This window comes from Kogia breviceps, chromosome 1 (genome assembly GCF_026419965.1).
Source record: "Kogia breviceps isolate mKogBre1 chromosome 1, mKogBre1 haplotype 1, whole genome shotgun sequence".
NCBI classification, from domain to species: Eukaryota; Metazoa; Chordata; class Mammalia; order Artiodactyla; family Physeteridae; genus Kogia; species Kogia breviceps.
Window position 1 is genome coordinate 66,313,301 of NC_081310.1, and position 6,057 is coordinate 66,319,357.

The 6,057-nt window shown below is 45.0% G+C and overlaps 1 non-coding gene across 1 annotated transcript; it reads right to left on the bottom strand.

The window, feature by feature from the left end:
• Positions 1–3: 3 nt before the first annotated feature.
• On the bottom strand, positions 4–76 carry TRNAK-UUU (transfer RNA lysine (anticodon UUU)). The gene has a single exon. It is a non-coding gene; the product is annotated as a tRNA-Lys (tRNA).
• Between the last annotated feature and the right edge of the window lie 5,981 nt (positions 77–6,057).

Genomic DNA, 6,057 nt, shown 5'->3' on the forward strand with positions numbered 1-6,057 from the left:
CAACGCCCAAACAGGGACTTGAACCCTGGACCCTCAGATTAAAAGTCTGATGCTCTACCGACTGAGCTATCCGGGCACCACCTAAGGCAGCTTTCTCTTCTTTTCACTTGATAGTATTCTAATAACTTGCTTCTCATAGATTAAATTTAGGTTTTAATTAGTATTATCTTTTTCAGCAAGATGAAGAAAAACATTCACTTTTCTATATTTTTCTCCATTTACTTAATACATGTTTTCTTCAAGTTCTTTCATAGTTCGTGTTTTGTGAATTTCCAATATTTACTAAGCTCTCTAAAACCAAGCGGTACTAAATTACAGAGATGGGCAAGCAAGACGAACATTAAAAATTCAGACAGCTGCAACCTCTTTTTATTACAATTCTTCTGTCTGCCATATATTACTTCCCTGATAGGACTTCTTAATTTTAGTTATATTCTACTGAACCAGATTACAGTATTTTTCCCATATTGTTAATGAACAATATATTTCCCTTCACTAGATGATGTAGCTGTTAAACAAGCATTCCTTAGCACAAAAGAAGGAACGATACATTTGATTCATGAATAGAGGAGTTAATATAGGAAAACAGCAGAAGTGACTGTGGAAAGGTGGGTGTGAATTTAGACTGAGAGAAAGAGTTTAGACCTTTAATTTAGATTTTGATTCAATTTTTGCCTTTCTCCCTCTTCCCGGCAAGTTGCAGTTTTCAAGTCAGACTCACAAGGTGAATCCTTCTAAAGCAGTATAAGTGTGTACCAGTGGAAGCAACATGGAGTATTAAGAATAAAAATCTCCAAATCAGCCTAGTTTTTCCTAAAATCAACTTCATCAACCCTGACGCATAGGGTGTGGAACACAGGATTATGAAATTTCAAGACTGATAAGGGAATTCATTTTTGTTTCTGAGAACTTCAGGCTTCTGAACACAATGAACAAAATTGCCCAGCCTCAGTTGTAGGAGTTTGTTTCCTACAATTGTCTGATTCTTTTAGAACAAAGACTAACAAACTGTGTGATCCTAAACAGGCCTGGGTTTCCACATCTATAAAATGAGGGAAATTGATTAGATGACCTGTAAGATACCTTCTAAATCTAAAATTTTACTACTCTGTTACTTTTCCCACTGTGAATAAGATTAGAAGGAACAGACTCAAAATGCAACAGGAAAGAACAATTTAATTGAACAAACATTTATTGATCATCTATTATGGCTTAGGTTCTGTGCTGGCTCTAAAGTCAGAGATACATGGATCCTGTTCACAGTCTAGGCAAGAAGGCAGACGTTTAAGCAATTAATTTCTTAAAAGTAATAAATGCAGTAATAAGAATTCAAGTGCAGGAAGTGGCAGGAGATGAGAATGGCCAGAAAGGCAGTAGGTATAAAATGAGGACAGGGGTCCTTAAGTTTTCAGGATTGGAGTTGAGTTTCAACAAGAACTGTCAGAGGTATGCAGAGGAAATTGTAATGAGCCAGACAGACATTTATTCAGACATTTCTTGAGCACTCATGTGTTAGATACAGAAAAACTTTTTGCTCTGTTTGAATGAGATGTGGAAATGTATTATACCTAACTTTTTTTAAAGAAAGGGAAATGGTGTCTGTCCAGTGTCCTAAAGGGGCAGAAATAAAGTTTTTTTTTCCTGCCCAATGGCTTTGTTACATCATATTCCCTTTCCTCCAGGATAATAAACCAGTTGTTTAACCAGTTTATAAATACACTGAGATTAACTCATGAATTGCTTACTGAGTACCTATGTCCACAGCAGTGAGCGAGACACAGTGGGAAGGAAAACAATAAGTCTGGAAGGAAAATGAGGAATGAAAATTGTGTTTAGGGAATGGTGAATAAATTAATCTGTCTGAAATGAGGGAGGTAGAGAGGAAGTGAGGGGTTAGAGACAGCTGACGGGGTTTATTTCAGGCGAAGGAGAATAATTTTATCATATAGGCAACAGCAAAGTTTGAAAGTCTAATTGAAATTTGACTCGTTAACATTGTAAAGTCCCACCTGAGGTAGCATGAACTGAATCTGCTTTTGCTATGTTGCGTTACAAAACGCCACCATGTAGTGCTATCTTGTTCCTTTTTAGCATGAAATCTTCCTGGTGTGCTTCAAGCTTCTCATTCACATTGACTATTAAAATTAATTCTCCCACCAGAGGGCAGTCTAAACTCACAGATTCTATATTTGCGGAACCACCCCCCCCACCACCCCCACCACCCCCCACCCCACCCCGCGAGCTAAATTTCTCCCACTAATTTTTAAAGCGACGCTCTTTGCTCTCCTACTCATCAGACTCAACGGTCTTTGAAAATCGCCATCACCTCTGTATCAGAGCTGGGAAAGGGAGGAAGAAAGGGGTCCCCAAACCAATGCCTAATGTAACTGCCTACTCAGAGACCCAGTAGTTCACCATCACTGTATACAGTCTTTGAAGTTTGAGACCATTACAAGATACTGAGAAGATGCGTGGTACAGAGAAGTTGTTCTGAAAAGTCTCCTTTTGTGTTTTTGGCCTAATAACTCCAAACTGAGAGCAACCTGGGTTTCTGGTGGGCTATCCAACCTCTCTCCCACTACCCTCCTCTCTGAGGACACAGCAAGGCTAGCAACTCAAGAATCTCGAACAGCACCTAGAGCTCAGACACTGACTTCCTTTTCATTCCAAAGGGCATTTTCAGCCCTGCCCTCCTGGATGCGTCTGCTGCACTTGTGTCCCCATCCCTCTTTCCTGACACTTTCTCCTATCCTCCTTTCTGACACTCTGAGTTCTCATTTCTTCCTGCTATCAACCTGGCTATTTCTTCTCAATGATCTCTTTTGCAGGCCTCTTCCTTCCTCTATATGCCCACCTGGGTGATCTCATATATGCCCATAACTCTGTGGATCATCTATGAACTGAAGAGTCCAAAATTGATATCACTTGTCCACACCTCTACTTTCAATTTAGTTTCATAAATCCAAAGTTGGCTAGATATCCCCACCTAAACATTCCAGAGACACTGCAAATCCAACGTGTCCAAAATTAAAGTCATGGTTGCTCCCCCCACACCTGGGCCCTGTCTTACTACAGTCCCTCATGTAGTAAATGGCACCACCTACCACCAATTCCTAAGGCATCAAGTGGGAAGTAATTCTACATTCCTCCCCCTCTTTGACGATCTCTACATTCAATACATTATCAAATATTATTGAGTTTTGACTTCCTGACTCTCTCTTGTATCTGTCCTTTGCTTTTCACCCCCCCTGCCCCAGCTTTGAGACTCTCTGATCTTGAACTCTGAATGTAGACACGGCCTCCTTGTCGAGCTCTAAGCCAGTACTCCTAACCTAGCAGGATGCCAATGGCATACTCCAATTTGAAGAAACAATTTACAAAGGGCTGGCAGGGTATAGGACAACCACAAGGAACAGTGTGCAGTGCCCGGGGACCAGCAGGAAAAGGAGTTTCCACTCCCTGGCTTGAAAGTCAAAGGAAGGGAGTAAGTGATTATGTAAATTAAGAGAGAAGAGGAAAAGGAAGAGGGAGGGAGAGGAGCTGAGAGGGAGGGGGAAGCACCTGGAGGGAAGCTGTGATCTTTGGTTGAGGGTGGCAGCCAGCCCACAGTGAACCCAAAGAGAAGGATCCTGAGGAAGAAATATCCAGACTTCTTTGACCTCCCTCCCTCCCACTCTCCTGCGGTGGCTCCCCACTGGCCCACCCCTTCTAGGAAGCCAGAAGGCCAAGAGTGGATCTACAGGGGCAAAAGGAAGAAAGACATGCAGTGTGTCTTCCAAGTCCTCCTGTGTAATATGCATGTCACTGATCACATCACTCCCAGTCTACACCCTGGGTTCTCTGTCGCCTACAGGACAAACCTAAACTTTTTGATATGCCCTGGTTTCTCTTATAACACAAAATTTTCTCCCTACCAAAATGCTTTATAAAGCCTTTAATATGATCCCCCAGTGACCCAGGCAGGCCTGTTTCTTGTTAGCTCTTCCCTGAAGACTCTTCACTCCAGCAAATTTGGAGCATTGGTGGCCCTATGCTACTCTATTCTCTCAGGCTTCTGAGCTTAGCCTGATGACAGGCACACAGTAAGCTGTCACAAATATTTGTGTTGTGATCAAGCAGTGAATGAGTGAGTGAATGAATGCATATTTTTATCCCCTGTGGCTCTTGAGGATCAGGAATAGCATCATGTAGACATCATGATACATGCAGAACGTGCTGCCTGCGGTCATCAAAATGGTTCATTACATTCTCTCCTTTGATCTTCACAACAGCCCTGAGTGGTAAGCAAAGCTGATGGAACTACTGATGCTCAGAGGGTGAATTGGACTACCCAAGGTCACGGCACAGTGAGTAGAAAAGAAACAGGAGCCTCTGTCACATCTCCTTTCATGAGCTTCTCCTCCCATTGTCTCATTCAAGGTTGCTTGCAATTAAGGGTCCTTTGCATTTGCCCAGATTTCACCTTATATGAGAATGGAACAATATCCCAGGAGATCCTTCTGAATCATGAACTCACTTTTTATATTGCTTTCTTCCCCTACATAGGACTTCCTCTGGTTATTCAAATTCCCTCCCCAACAAATATTTATCCTCCTTTGAGCTCTGGAGTCTCTCCCAATTCTATAAGTCTATGAATCTAAGACTTGTGTTGCATTTGTTGAAGTCTCATATTAGTGAGGAAATTTTAAAAGGCCCCTGATCTTTTTAAAAAGGCCTTTCCGACACCCTTAAAAAAAAACCCCACAAAACTCCAGTGAACCCAAAACCAGCTGGAATAGTAGCTTTTAACAAATATTTAAAAGCTACTAGGGGCAGCTTTGCACACAAGCTGCAGAAGGGGCAGGTTTGCAGATGTTTCCCTGGGAACCCTGGCTGTAGAGTCCTGGGTATCTGATCAGAGTCTGGGAGTCTTGACTGCAGGGGAGGGAGGCTAAGAACCAGGTGTTGATCATAGTCTGGCAAGAAAGAAGGAGGGCCTTGGGGGAGAAAAAGATTCAAGTTTTGAGGAAAATGTACTTTGAGATCGGAGATCATAGTTATTATGCAAACCAAATGCAAATGAGGATCTGGCCAACTATTTGTTTCTTTGGGTGGAGCCCTTAGGAAAATTCTTCTAGAGACCACTGCTCAAACAAAGGTACTGAGTCAAAATTTTAAATATGACACACTATGAAAGATTTTTTTCCCCTGCGATAGTTGGGTTGGAGGACCTACTGCCGCCGCTCCCCCCTCAGGTTGTAGATTGCTATTTACTGGGGCTCGGGTCAGAAGACCCGCTAGGGCGAATAGAAAAACGAATGAGTTTGAATGTGCAAAGCGCCGAGACAGCTTCCCCCTACCGCCACCTCCATCCTCAAGGTAGGGGCTCTTTCCGGCATCTCTATCTTAATGATGGGGGGGAAATTCCGTAAACCGATAACTGGACCTCAAAACTCTGTCATTTCCAGTAGAATGATTAGGCATTCATCTGACACAGAGCAAAGGGGTCCCAGCAGGGAAAAGTAACGACCATCTGCAAAAACCCTCACGCAAGTGGAAAGTGGAAATCTTGGCTCTTGGATTCCCGAAGCACAACTTGACGCCAGCGCTTTTCTCTTCCCCCACGCACTGGGAGGGGAGGAAGGGAAGGAGGGAGGGAGGGAGAGGAGGAGAGGAGAGGGGAGGGAAGGGGAGGGGAGGGGAGGGGAGGGGAGGGAGGTCAGGGTTCCAGGACCCGCCCCATCCTCCCGCTCGCGGCGCAGTGGGCGCTGCGGGCTGGAGCCGCGGCTGGCGGTTGCCTGTCCGGGCCGGGTCTGGCCGAGCCTCACGTCTCCGTGCAGTGCGCCGGGTCTCCGGGAGATGGCTTCTCCCCTCTCGCCCGCTGCTCCCGCTATTGTCTCACCTGGGGTTGCCTGACTCTGCGGACTCGCTCACGCTCTCGGCCTAGAGGACTCCCCGCCCCCGCCCCCCCCCCCGCAGCTGCGAGCTGGTCCTCGCGCCCTCTCCTGCCTCTTCGCTGCCCCGGGAACCCTGGGGCCGGCGCCCGCCGCGTGCAGCCCGGAGGGGGAGCGGCCCGGG